This window comes from Somniosus microcephalus, chromosome 1, assembly GCF_052327205.1.
Source record: "Somniosus microcephalus isolate GS21.2 chromosome 1, FLI_Smic_1.0, whole genome shotgun sequence".
NCBI classification, from domain to species: domain Eukaryota; kingdom Metazoa; phylum Chordata; class Chondrichthyes; order Squaliformes; family Somniosidae; genus Somniosus; species Somniosus microcephalus.
In genome coordinates this window covers 223,120,432-223,135,537 of record NC_140987.1, presented here as the reverse complement: position 1 = coordinate 223,135,537, position 15,106 = coordinate 223,120,432, and positions in this window count along the sequence as shown.

Below are 15,106 nucleotides of genomic sequence, written 5' to 3'. Positions count from 1 at the left end.
AATGTCTCTTAATCTCTCCTGCTTTCTATCCTATCACTGACCTTCCCTTTTGTTCTTTCATCCCCTCTCCCTTTTCCCAGCCCCCAAACTTGCTTTCCATTTCCTGCTTTTTTCCAGTTCTGACAAAAGGTCATCGACCTGAAACGTTAACTCTGTTTCTCTCTCCACCGATGCTGCCTGGCCTGCTGAGTTTTTCCAGCATTTCCTGTTGTTATTTTGGATTTCCAGCATCCGCAGTATTTTGCTATCCCTTCCCTTCCTATGGGCGGAAGAGACCTCCCAAGGAAATCAACGTAGCCTGGTTGCACATTGCACAGGAGGGCAGAAGCAGGGATGTCATCAGGAGGACCAGGCTGCAGTAGCGCAAACCTTTCAATGATTTGAGTAAATCACGAAACGTTACAGCCAAGCCACACTCAACCTCATCCTGCTGTGCCAATCATCACATTCACATCACTCTGCCTAACCTACCCTACTCCTGCGCATCTTTACTCACGCCAACTTACCTTTCACCTCCACCCAACCTTCTCTAGCTACATTATCACATCCCCATCTCACTAGCCACCCCTCACACTCACCCTCATCCTACTGCAAGCATGCCAACTAACAACACACAAGGGTAGGCACTTGAGAGGTTTAGCCAATGTTCATGTGACGTTTCTGTTAATGTGTTGTCAAACATTGAAATCTATATTTTCAGCACTTTACCTTATTCTCAGATCTGTGCTAACCTTTGGAAGTGTCTTAATGAGTTCCAGTGAATGTTGAGACATAACACCCCCCCCCGCCAATTGTGATGAGAGTGAAAGAAATGGCTTGAACATTGTAGGGATACTTTATGGTGCTGGTGTGGGGTGGTGTCAACCGGGCACATCATGTGGCAGCCAGGGTGTACAGCGTCAAGTGAAGTAAATCTGGCCTCCCGGGCAGCAATGTTGTCGGGTGCTGATGCCCTGTGTACTGTGCAGCATCAGGTGATTGCGGAAAAGGTTCTTCTTCTTCTTAGGCAGTCCCTTGGAACCGAGAATGACTTGCTTCCACACTAAAAATGAGTTCTCAGGTGACTGATAAGTCCAATGCGGGACCTACAGTCTCTGTCACAGGTGGGGCAGACGGTGGTTGAAGGGGCAGGTGAGTGGGGTGCTTGGGTTGACGTGCGCTCCTTCCGCTGTTTGCACTTGGCTTCTGCTTGCTCCCGGTGAAGAGACTCGAGGTGTTCGGCGCCTTCCCGGATGCTTCTCCTCCACTTTGAGCTGTCTTGGGCCAGGGATTCCCAGGTGTCGGTGGGGATGTTGCACTTTTTCAAGGAGGCTTTGAGGGCGTCCTTGAAGCATTTCCTCTGCCCACCTGGGGCTCTCCTGCCATGTCGGAGCTCCGAGTAGAGCGCTTGTTTTGGCAGTCCCGTGTCGGGCATGCAGACGATGTGGCCCGTCCATCGGAGCTGATCAAGCGCGGTCAAAACTTCGATGCTGGGGATGTTGGCCTGAGCGAGAACACTGACGTTGGTGCGCCTATCCTGCCAATAGATTTGCAGGATCTTGCGGAGGCAGCATTGGTGGTACCTCTCCAGTGCTTTGAGGTGCCTGCTGTACATGGGAAATGTCTCTGACGCATACAGGAGGGTGGGAATCACTACTAATCTGTAGACCATGAGCTTGGTGCCGGGTTTGAGGTCCTGGTCATCAAACACTCTCTTCTTCAGGCGACCGAAGGCTGCACTGGCACACTGAAGGCATTGTTGGACTTCATCATCGACGTCTGCCCTTGTTGACAGTAGGCTCCTGAGGTATGGAAAGTGGTCCATGTTGTCCAAGGCCTTGTCGTGGATTTTGATAATCGGGGGGCAGTACGGTGTGGCGGGGGCAGGTTGGTAGAGGACCTTTGTCTTACGGATGTTTAGTGTAAGGCCTATGCTCTCGTACGCTTCGGTGAAGGTGTTGACGATGATTTGGAGTTCAACCTCCGAGTGTGCGCAGACGCATGCATCATCTGCATACTGTAATTCGATGACAGAGGATGGGACGACTTTGGATCTGGACCGGAGGTGACGGAGATTGAACAGTTTCCCGTTTGTTCTGTAGATTAGCTCCACTCCAATGGGGAGCTTACTGAGGGTGAGATGGAGCATTGCAGCAAGGAAGATCGAGAAGAGTGTTGGTGTGATGAAACAGTCTTGCTTGACCCCGGTCTATACGTGAATTGGGGCTGTGGTGGATCCGTTGGTCAGCATCACGGCTTGCATGTCGTCATGAAGCAGGCAGAGGATGGTGGCAAAGGTTGACAGTGTCAAAGGCCTTTGTGAGGTCAAAGAAGGCCATGGTGCTGTTCCCGGCATTTCTCTTGTAATTGATGTGCAGTAAAGATCATGTCCATTGTGCCCCTTAGTGGGCGGAATCCGCATTGCGACTCTGGGAGGAGCTCTTCAGCCACTGGGAGAAGGCGATTGAGGAGGATTCTTGTGATGACTTTCCCTGTGGCAGACAGCAGGGAAACACCTCTGTAATTACCGCAATCGGACTTGTCATCTTTCTTGAAGATGGTCACAATTACAGCATCTCGGAGATCCCCTGGCATGCTCTCCTCCTTCCAAATAAGAGAAATGAGTTCATGTATTCGCACCAGTAGTGCTTCACCGCTATGCTTTAGTGCCTCGACGATGATTCCATCTGCTCTTGGGGCCTTGTTGTTCTTCAGTTGTCAGATGGCCTTTTCAACCTCATGCCGGGCTGGGGTTGTGCTGAGATGGTTCCGGATAGCATGCTGCGGGATGGAGTTGAGGACACTCACATCAAAGCCAGAGTCTCGGTTAAGGAGATCTTCAAAGTGTTCCTTCCAGCGGGCACTGACTGCCTCTCTGTCCTTGATGAGTACCTCTCCGTTCTTAGCCCACAGTGGGGTAGGAACTTGGGCCGTAGGTGGTCTTGACTGCGCTAACGGATCCACGCAAGTCGTGGTTGTAGGCTAGCTGCTGGATCTCCTGCTCTTTCTCCACCCAGCATCTGTTCTTTAGGTCGCGAGTCTTTTGTTAGACCTTGGCCTTCAGACGTCTGTGGAGCTGCTTTCTTGCTCTCGAGTTCTGTTGCTGTTTCCAGATCAGGAATCACTTGCGCTTGCGGCTTATTAGCTCCTGGATCTCCTGGTCGTTCTCGTCGAACCAGTCTTCGTGTTTCCTGGTCAAGTGACTGAGTGTCTGTAGGATTCGCAAAATTGGATTTAATATTAATAAGGGTTAAATGGCAGAAGAGGCCATGATTTTAAAGACTGTTTTAAAAGAAGCCCAGAAAAAGGGGCATACAAAATGGCCACCATACCATGTGATCAGCTTATTGGGACACTTTAAAATGGTTCCTGCGCAACCTCAGACAGATTTGTGGATTCAATCCACAGTAAGTTCTGGAAGCCGTTCCTGAGAGAACGAAACCAGACCCACAGGTATGCATATTGATTAGATGCAGATCTAGTCAAGATCGGCCTGGAGACAGAGGCCATCAAGATGCTGCCCCAGACAAAAGGGGACAATTTCATATTCATGAGAACAGCACCCAGGACTAGATAATGAGATCAGCAGGGCATTCAAAACAATGGAGGCAATTTCAAACCAGAGATGGGCCTGTTACCAGCCGTTTAAGACATTTTAAAATATAATGGCTACCCCACTGTGCTCTCAGCCCGCCAAAATTAAAACAAAGACTAACCTGATTTTGGGCGGGAAGTGAAGCCTCTGGAAGAAAGGTATATCTGGAGAGACCTTTCGGCAGTTGAAAAGCTTGAGTTGGACACACACTCGACACAGCAGCAAGCTCTCGGGACAGTCAGACACGCCGGGTTGGAGAGCTGGAAACACACAGCTTGAATCCGGACACCCAGAAGAAGGAGCAGTCAATCGCAGGCGTTCCGCCCCGGGGAAGCACATCGGGAGATCATCGACCATCCCCGGGCCGTTGCCGGAACGAGAGGCCATAGACCCAGCTTGGGAGAAGAGACAAAAAAATAAAGGTCCCAAGCGAAGAAACCTTCCAGCCACCACGGCTCGGTAGAAGAGAGGAAAGGAACCTGAAGAAGCGATGGGAGCCAGCCCAAGTCTCCTCTAACCAGGGTCGAGCCGACGATCCTCGACCCCGCCGACATCCAGGCCCGCTGGTGTCCAGCCGTCCCCGACCCCCACCTCAGGAGAGCGGTGTGGCGCAGCTCGCAGGGACTCCACGGTCCACGTGGAGACGAGACGCCTGAAAGGACCAAACACAGACTCGATTTCAAAACCTTGCACTTCCTGGTGGGATTGGTGAGCATGTTTCTGGCCCTTCACAATCAGATCTAGATAGGTTTAATAAGGGGGTGGATTTAAGGGTACAAGTAACATGAGTTGTTGTCCCTCAATGTTCCGTGTGTTTCCTTATTTCATGATGATCTTTGTAGAGTATAAGATGCCTGTATTTGCTTTAGTTAGTACTGTGTCATTATGATTTGTTTGTGTGTTTTTCCCTCCCATGTACTCCCTCATCTGCTTGCATTTGATTTGATATTTTTCCTTATGCAATAAACTTTCATTTTGTTTCATCAAACTGGGTCTACACGAGTTTTCTCTACATTGTAGTTCCTGCGCCTAAGTCCAGAGTACAGAATCTAAGGGGCGAGTGGGTCGAACCACTCAAGGTTTACTGTGCAAGAGAGAGGCCTCTAGAGAGAGAAACCTCAGGGAAGCCTCTGCGATCGAAAACCCCTTACACATCTCTTCACAGGTGCTGATTATGGAGGCCTTGAGTGCAGACCAGGTGCTGTGGACACTCTGTGCCTCTGAATCACTGGGAGTCATCAGGTTGTTTGTGAGGTGCAGGCTGAATAGGGCTTTCTTAGCAGGTTGGTGCTGCTGTTGTTGATGTTGGTGTGCCTGGTGATGTTGGTGTTGGGGCTAATCATGGAGGGATTCAGAGGGCCAAGGTTTCAAGGGCACCGATGTTGCTGAAATAGATGGCAGCTGAAGTTGAGATGACAGAAGCGATCTGTCAATGGTGACAGAGCTTGCTCCAAGGAGGTGACAGTGGATAGAGAGTTTACTCCAAACACTTCCAAACTGCATAAAGCTCAAAAGTGTCTTTCAAGTCCTGAAGGCTTAAGCTTCTGACATTGAAAAGTGAACAGCTGTGAAATGGTAGCTTTCATACCACTTTTGCAGCTGTCACCTATTCACAGCAATGGGGAGACATAGAGAACCCGACCTACTTACCTGACATGATCTCCGAATGACGTGAAGCCCATTAAAAAAGTGGGAAAATAGGAATAGGCTGGCAAAATAGTAGTTAACAAGCATTTAACTATCTTAAATGCCTCCCCTGCTGCTTGGTGTCGGGTCTGTTCAGAAATCGCAGACCTGACACTTTGGAAACTTACATGGAGGTGTGTTTGGAGTGGGCTCCCAACCCGCTGTCAATCATTTCGATTTTGGCAGCAGACCTGTCTCCAAACCCGCCCTCTGAGCATCGGCAAAATTGAATTGTCTTCAAGTCATAGAATGATACAGCACAGGCGGTCATTCAGCCCATCTTGCCTGTGCCAGCTCTTTGATAGAGCTATCCAATTAATCCTACTCTTCCCTGCTCTTTCTCCATAGCCTTGTAAATTTTTTCACCTCAAGCATTTATCCAATTCCCTGCGTTACTTCAGCTGCTTTAAATAGGCAAAAACTACTTGCCGGTCATGAAACTCCTCCCCCTGTGAAACTCCTCCAGTGCCCTAGTTCTGCTGTTGGTTCTGTAGCCACTCAATCCACAGTATGATAAGAACATAAGAAATAGGAGCAGGAGTGGGCCATTCAGCCCCTCTAGCCTGCTCTGCCATTCAATAAGGTCATGGCTGATCTTGAACCTCATCTCCACCTTTTTTGCACTATCCCCATATCCCATGATTCCCTTAATATCCAAAAATCTATTGATCCCTGTCTTAAAAATACTCAACGACTGAGCCTCCAGCCAGCTAGGGTAGAGAATGTCAAAGATTCACCACCCTCAGTGAAGAAATTTCTCCTCATCTCAGTCCTAAATGGCCAACCCCTTATTCTGAGACTGTGACCCTGGTTCTAGACTCTCCAGCCAGGGGAAACATCCTCCCTGCATCTACATTCTCCATTTCAGGGAAACTTGTACTGCACTCACTTCGCTGAAGTGGTTCTGGCTGTGAGTCATGAAGACTAGACATATGCAAGTCATTGTCTGACTTCACAATTAAAGAAGTGTGGGCCGTTATTTTAGACATGCCATCAAGCAACAGATATTTTTTGCTCTTTTCACATAAACACATAATCACAGGCTACATATTTTCTCTCTGATTTTTATCTAAACTGGATGAGTGGGTTGAGATCACAGTTATAAAAAATGTTCCAAAATATAATTACCATACAAGACAGCGAAAAGACCTTGGCAATAGTTAATCTAGTTTTAAATCACATATCGCATTTCAATTATGATACACTCAGCATAGCTTTTGAAGTAAAAGAAATTACCCCTCAGATTGTCTTCTTGAATTAATGTCGCTATAAAATGTGCTGATTATAACTTGAACCAATGGTGTCCAAATATTTCTGCATAAACCACCTCCTGCAAATATTTATGCAATTCCTGAGATCTACTGCTTTGAGTTCTAAATGACAGTGGGGTCAATTTTAACCTTGGGCAGGCAGGGCGTTGCTTGCCCGATGTCCTTGCTGTGAGGCATGAGCCATTTTGCAGGTCGGGCCTTGTTTCAATATCGCTGGTGAGCAATGTGCGCTGTTCCAGTCCTCAAAGGCAGCTCACCAGGCAACATCCGTGGAGAGAAATTAGAGTCAACGTTTCGGGTGAACCCTTTGTCTTGACTCGTTGACTCTCATTTCTCTCCACGGATGTTGCCTGGCCTGCTGAGTTTTTCCAGCATTTTCTGTTATCAACTGTACTACCTTCATCAACCCTCTCTGTTACTTCATCAGCGAACTCAATCACGTTAGTCAAACACGATTTGCCTTTAATAAATCTGGGCTGGCTGTCATTTGCTAACCCATATTTTTGCAAGTGACAATTCATTTTGACTCAGATTATTGTCTCAAAGCTTCCCCACTACCAATGTTGGGCTGACTGACCTGTAATTGCCAGGTTTATCCCTCTCCCCTTTTTTGAACAGGGATGTAACATTTGAACTCCTCTGGAGGATTGAAAGATTGTGACTATTGCCTCTGCAATTTCCATCCTTACTTCCCTCAACAACTGAGGATACATTCCATCTGGACCGGGTGACTTTTATTCTTTAAGTGCTGTCCACCTATTAATTACCCCCTTTTATCTATTTTTATCCTATCTAATTTCTCTACTGCCTCCTCCTTTACTGTGACATTGGCAGCATCCTCTTTATTGAAGACGGATGCAAATTATTCATTTAGTACCTTGACCATGCCCACTGCCTCCACTAGAAGATCACCATGAAGAATGAATACTCTGGCCTGCTGAGTTTTTTCAGCATTTTCTGTTGTTATTTTGGATTTCCAGCATCTGCAGTATTTTGCTATTGTAGTAGTGCAGTTGATGTTGTGTATATGGACTTTCAAAAGGTGTTTGATAAAGTACCACAGAATAGACTTATTAGCAAAATTGAAGCCCATGGAATTAAAAGGGCAGTGGCAGCATGGATACGAAATTGCCTAAGGGACAGAATGCAGTTGTTTTTCAGACTGGAGGAAAGTATACAGTGGTGTCCCCAGGGGTCAGTATTAGGACCATTGCTCTTTTTGATAAATGTTAATGACAGAGATGACAGAATGGCTGCTGCATTCTCAGATGCAGCAGCCATCTGCTTTCTGCTGAGGAGGGAGGATTTTGTGAGCCTTCAGTGCAAGGGCTCACCTTAGAACAGAGATTCTCAAAGCTGTCAAACGCTGACAATACATCTGTCAAAATTCTTTCGACAGATGAAACGTCATTCGCTGACGTCCTCTGTCACTGGCTTTCCCTTAATTGGCCAGTAAGCCCACAGGGCGGGCTCAACAAGGTCAATCAAGGGAAAATAGCGTGGGTTGGTCAGATGTCGCTGGGGGCGGGACTGAAACCCGAAAACCAGCAGTCCCGCCCACAATGCGTCTTCATTGACAAAACCCAGCCCTTAATAAACAGTGAAGAGGATAGTAACGGGCTTCAGGATGACATAAGACAGTCTGGTGAAATGGGCAGACACAAGGCAGATGAAATTTAACGCAGAGCAGTGTGAAGTGCTGCATTTTAGTAAGAAGAGTGATACAATTTTAAAGGGGGTGCAGGAACAGAGATATCTAGGGGTGTATGTACACAAATCTTTGAAGGTGGCAGGACAAGTTGAGAAAACTGTTAAAAAAAAAAAGCACATCGAATCCTTGGCTTCATAAACAGAGGCAGAGAGTACAAAAGCAAGGAAGTTATGCTAAATCTTTATAAATCACTGGTTGGGCCCCAACTGGAGTATTGTGTCCAATTCTGGGCACCACAATTTAGGAAGGATGTCAAGGCCTTAGAGCAAAAGAAAGAAAAGACTTGCATTTATATAGCGCTTTTCACGACCACTGGATATCCCAAAGTGCTTCACAGCCAATTAAGTACTTTTTGACATGTAGTCACTGTTGTAATGTAGGAAACACGGCAATTTGTGCACAGCAAGGACCCACAAACAGCAATGTGATAATAACCAGATAATCTGTTTTAGAGATGTTGATTGAGGGATTGGCCAGGACACCAGGGTTAATTCCCCTGCTCTTCTTCAAAATAATGCCATGAGATCTTTTATGTCTACTTGAGAGTGCAGACTTGGTTTAATGTCTCATCTGAAAGATAGCACCTCCGACAGTGCAGCGCTCCCTCGGCACTGCACTGGAGTGTCAGCCTAGATTTTTGTGCTCAAGTGTCTGGAGGGAGACTTGAACTCCCAACCTGCTGACTCAGGGGCGAGGGTGTTACCCACTGAGCCGCAGCAGACAGTGCAGAAGAGGTTTACTAGAATAATACCAGGGATGTGAGATTCCAGTTATGTGGAGAGACCAGAGAAGCTGGGTTTGTTCTCCTTGGAGCAGAGCACGTTAAGGGGAGATTTAATAAAAGTGTTCAAAATCATGAAGGGTTTTGATAGTTCCACTCTCCTGCTTTTTGCTCTAATTGGATAGCTCTTTCAAAGAGCCGGCATAATGGGCCGATTGGCTTCCTTCTGTGCTGTATCATTCTATGATTGTGTGTGTGTACCTGGACAGTTAATATAAGCAGCAATTCAACTGTGAGGAGCAGAATTAGATCCTGTCCTCACTTGCCGAGAGGTCACTATTAAAAAATGTTTATTGTTACTGGAAGCAAAAGTGAAACCTGACAGATCAGAAGGGAGAAAATGAAGAACTGAAAAAGGTATGCATTTATATAGTGCCTTATGTCCTCAGGACATCACAAAGCACTTTATAACCAATGTTATTTGCTTTTGAAGTGCAGTCATGGTTATTATGTTACTTCATACCCCATGTTTTGACTAGGGCCATTGTCGTGGTTTTTTTGGCAAGCGGGAGAACTCAAAAATATAACTGCAATGGTTGTGATCTATTTTGATGGGGTCAGCCAAGCCTCGGAACCATGCCGTGGCCACTTAGTTATTATTCACATGAGTAGTCAGTCTGAGGGGTGGGGAGGATGTGGCAAGGAGGAGGGAGACTATTTAGCTTGTAAAAGAGAAATCCGTGGGCGTGTCTCAGCGAACTGGCTGACTCATGTATGGCGAAGAGGTGGTGCAGCCTCAAGGCATTGAAGTATAGGGTAGAAGGAATAATCCTTTATTTCTCGCTTTTGTTTGTAGTCTTTAATTTCCTTGCTTCAAACTTCAAAGATAAAGTGGTGCTGGTCGTGATTGCCCAGACGAGTGTTTGAGATCAGCTAAGGAAAACTCCTGGATATCTTAGTACTAGGTTTGGAGGGGGAGAGGGAAAATAATGATTGTATTTCAGGACAAGATAATTTTCTAATGAATGTGGATTTCCCAAGAATCACCTCAAATATAGGTCACAAGGCTTTTTATTCTGCTGCCTCCATCCACAGGTGCAGATACATGCTAATAAGGTGGGAGTTGGATGTTAGTTAATTGGATAACAATTGTCTTGTGAAACACAAGGATAGAATGGGCACAGAAACAACTTTTCATACATCTACATGGTGCGAACTGTGACGTGGTTCTCTGCTAAGAGGTGCAACTGAGATTGAAGACACAGCCAAGCGCTGATTGCACTAATGAGGGCAGTGCTGAGGATCTCACACCTTCAAAAGAAAGGCTTTTTTTTAAAAAAGGAACGGGCCTTAGTCTGTTAAAGTCACAAGCAAATATTGAATATTGTACAAGATGAATGATTCCCATACATTCTGCTTGGTCTCATGGGACCATAGCTCATGGACAAAACTTTTAAAAAGGTCTCTCTTTTCTTTCCTGTAACTATCTCTGTTTTGCTTGCACTATGCAGTTCTTTTAGCCTGTCTGTTGTTATGGAGGTCTTCCATTGTGGTAGATGGAGAGCTGTGACCCCATCAGAATGAGTGCATCCAGGAACTGCAGTAACATTTATGGGTGAAAGTGGGAAGCTGGACCACAGAGTTAGTGGGGATCTGGGCCTGAGAATGGGGAATCTGAGGCATGGAGCTGAGGGTGTGACTGGAGAGGTGAGGGGGCCACGTGCAGAGTCCTGTACCCAAGGCCAGAACTGAGGCTGTTGGGCTGGGAGCCGAGAACCAAGAAAGTGCGGAAGAAAGAAACCGACGGCAGAATAATCGGGGATAGCAGGTTCAAATAGTTGCAGAGATACTGAATCTTGCACATAATTGGCCCTTACATGAGCTATATCGCAGGGACCAATTATAGGTGAGATGCACTGGTTGCATTAGCAAAATACTGCGGATGCTGGACATCTGAAATAACAACAGAAAATGCTGGAAATACTCAGCAGGCCAGGCAGCATCTGTGGAGAGAGAAACAGAGTTAACATTTCAGGTCTGGGACCCTTCATCAGAACTGGAAGTGTAACAGATATTAAGCAGGTGCAGAGACGAGGGGGGGGGGGCGTTAGGAAGGGAGGAAGGAATTGAAAGAATATACTGTGAAAATGTTGCAAATGGGAATGGCAAAATCATACAGCATGAAAAATGGGGGCAGGGCTTATTATCTGAAATTGTTGAACTCGATATTAAGTCCGGAAGGCTGTAAAGTGCCTAATCGAAAGATGAGGTGCTGTTCGAGCTTACGTTGAGCTTCATTGGAACAATGTAATAGGCCGAGGACAGAGAGATCAGAGTGGGAGTGAAGCAGAGAATTAAAGTGACAGGCGACCGGAAGCTCAGGGTCACCCTTACGGACTGAACGGTGGTGTTCCGCAAAGCAGTCGCCTAATCTGCGTTTGGTCTCCCCAATGTAGAGGAGACCGCTTCGTGAGCAGCGAATACAGTATATTAAATTGCAAGAAGTACAAGTAAATCGCTGTTTCACCTGGAAGGGGTGTTTGGGGCCCTGGACAGTGGGAAGGGAGGAGGTAAAAGGGCAGGTGTTGCATCTCCTACGCTTGCACGGGAAGGTGCCAGGTGAAGGAGAAAGGCTATTAGGGGTGATTGAGGAGTGGACCAGGGTGTCGCAGAGGGAGCGGTCCCTTCAGAATGGTGAAAGGGGAGGTGAGGGGAAGATGTGTTTGGTGGTGGGATCATGTTGGAGGTGGCAGAGGATGATCCGTTGAATGTGGAGGCTGGTGGGGTGAAAGGTGAGGACAAGGGGAACCCTATCATGGTTCTGGGAGGGAGGGGAAGGGGTGAGAGTAGAAGTGTGGGAAATGGAACGGACATGGTCGAGGGCTGTGTCAACCACAGTAGAGGGGAATCCTTGGTTGAGGAAAAAGGAAGACATGTCGGAAGCACTGGTATGGAAGGTGGCATCGTCAGAACAGACGCGGCAGAGACGGAGAAACCGGGAGAATGGAATAGAGTTCCTACAGGAAGTGGGGTGGGAGGAAGTGTAGTCTAGGTAGCTGTGGGAGTCGGTGGGCTTGTAGTGAATGTTTGTCGAAAGCCAATCGCCAGAAATGGAGACGGAGAAGTCAAGGAAGGGAAGGGAAGAGTTGGAGATGGACCATGTGAAGGTGAGGGACGGGTGGAAATTGGAAGTAAAGTGAATGAACATATCTAGTTCAGGGCGAGAGCAGGAAATGGCACCGATACAGTCATCGATGTACCGGAAAAAGAGGTGAGGGAGGGGACCTGAGTAGGACTGGAACAAAGAGTGTTCCACATATCCCATGAACAGACATAGCTAGGGCCCATGCGGGTTCCCATAGCAACACCTTTAATTTGGAGGAAGTGAGTGGAGTCAGGGGAGAAGTTGTTCAATGTGAGAACAAGTTCAGCCAGGCGGAGGAGGGTGGTGGTGGATGGTGGCTAGTTGGGCCTCTGTTCAAGGAAGAAATGGAGCGCCCTAAGGCCGTCCTGTTGGGGGATGGAGGTGTAGAGGGATTGGACGTCCAGTGAAAAGGAGACGGTTGGGGCCAGGAAACTGTTAAAGTGACGGAGGGCGCGGAAGAGTCGCGAATGTAGGTGGGAAGAGACTGGACAAGGGGAGAAAAAAGTCGAGATAGGAAGAGATAAGTTCCGTGGGGCAAGAACAGGCTGAAACGACAGGTCTACCAGGGCAGTCCTGTTTGTGGATCTTGGGAAGGAGGTAGAAGCAGGCTGTGCGGGGTTGGGGGACTATGAGGTTGGCGGCCATGGAGGGAAGATCTCCAGAGGAGATGAGGTCAGCGACAGTCTTGGTTGCATGTTTGGCATGGTTGAGGTATCTGGCACATAACAACATAGGAAAGTACAGATTGGGAAAAGAGCCTGCAGTCCAACTGATTAGTTCCAACTATTAATATCGCTCACTCACTTTCTTGATTATTTATCCAATACTCCTTTAACTATTTCCTCACTATCTGCCTTGCCTTCACACTGTCACCATTCTCTGCACAAGGTATTAAATCTAAACTCTCTGTGCAACTTCCCTCTTCTAAGTTTAAGCCCCTGTCCCTTGGTTTTAGAGTTTGTAGCAAAGCAAACATATTATCAATTTCTCTGCTCGCTCAAGAATTTATCATAAATGAAGACTTCACTGTACTTCAAAAATATACTTACGACATTTGCAAAGTATCATAAAATCATAAAATGTTACAGCACAGAAACAAGCTTATAGCCTAAGTCTGTACTGCTGGTTTTCTCAATGAGCCACTTAATTTAAACTCCCTCTCCTGCTCATTTAACATTTCTCTTTTTCAAGCAACCATCCACTTTATTTAGTGACTCTGCTTCACTATGGAGACACATATTACCCAGATGTCGTAATTAGAACACATTTACATGGACAGATTCAACTGATTATCAACTGGACCTTCCTCTACAATTCAAATACCAAAACACCACTGTGCTTTTGAAGTACTTTGGCTCTCCCTCCGCCATATCAATTCTGTTGTAACGTACATCACAATTTAAAAAACAAGCTGGGAGCTTATCTGTGTAACAGGGAGCACAAAGAATTTACTCTGGATTCTTTAACATAGAAACCCAAAGGATTTGCTCTAAACTATTAACGGCACTTTTACACTGGCATTTGTCTAATTTGCAATGTGGGAGAAAGGTTTGTTTAAAGAGATAAATCTAATCCGGGAGCTGCGTCTTTCATGATGTTAATGCACTCACTCCGAGACACAAACTGGCTGGGATGAGACCATTTGGCTTTCTATACATTAATTGCCTAGCCACTTATATTGACATGGCCAGAAACACTTCCTGATAGCTGCTGGCTTTGTTCTATGATTGGTCCATTAAGACAAAAGAAGTTTGGAGTCCAATGTCAAATGGATTCGGTCTGATAGTTAGGAGATGATTTTCTGTTATTTCTCTAAACACATGTCCTATCACAACATGGTGCAGTAGTTCTGTACAGCCAGGACACTGCACACCGTTATTACATAATTATCCTGTCCTGCTTTACATTGTCTAATATATTGTTTCCATCACATTCTGCCAGTTGTAAGTTCCAATGTTTCACACCGTAGCATTGGTTATGATCGTTTCCGTAGGTCTACTATCGACTATTAGAAGTTGCACCAGGTGACTCCAAATCACGATCCTCCAGAATAAATAAAATTCAAAACAATTTCTGATAGAAACACTGCAGGTCAAAAAAGGTTTAAACATAGAAACACTGCAGGTCAAAAAAGGTTTAAACATTGGATTCAACATTTACATTTAAAAATAAATTGATCCCTCAGTAAAAGGAGCACAGAGCTCATTCATTTAAAATTTTCAGCATCCTAAATTATTTCTGATCTTCTAAAACTTATAAATCTCAAAATTTAAGGCATTTTACTTGACAAATAAAAATCCCACCGGCTAAATCCACATATCATGAGAACTTGTCCTCAATGTCTTGTGTATATCTTTATAAATGAGGTGCTTTGGGCCAGAATTTACTGTAAAAATAACGGTAAGGCTAATTGAAAATCCGGCAGTTGCTGTCCGAGACGTGCCGCTCCTCCGTAAGCTGTATCTCGCCGTCTGGTCCTCCATTCAAATGGATTAAATGGTGTGAGGTTCCTGTACTGACGTCGTAGATACAGACTAAACTGACCACAGATTAGGGCTTGTCCATTTCAGTCTAGGTAATAACTGCCAAACAACCTCTGGTACTGAAAATTAACTTTTACAATTGTGGAGTAATTATTGTTGGAGATTTTGTTTTTTTAAAAAAAAATGTATTTTTTACTTTTTCTGTCTTTTTTTCCTCTCAATCCAATCTTTCTTTCCCTCTTTCACTTTCTATTCCTGATTTGACATTGAAATAACTATTGGAAGACACAGCCCCAGTACCCACTTAGCTTCATATTATACATAGTTATGTCAGCCACACTCAGAAATTTGTCTCGCTCCCTAATGAATGTTTACACCAAATCTGCATGAGCCAGCAACTTATTCTATAAGTTCACAACGCTCTGTGAAAAGAAGTACCTCCCGACATTTATCTTAGTTCTGTGCTTACGTAACTTATACTTGTATCCCTTGGTATACAACTAATAGATCCGTTC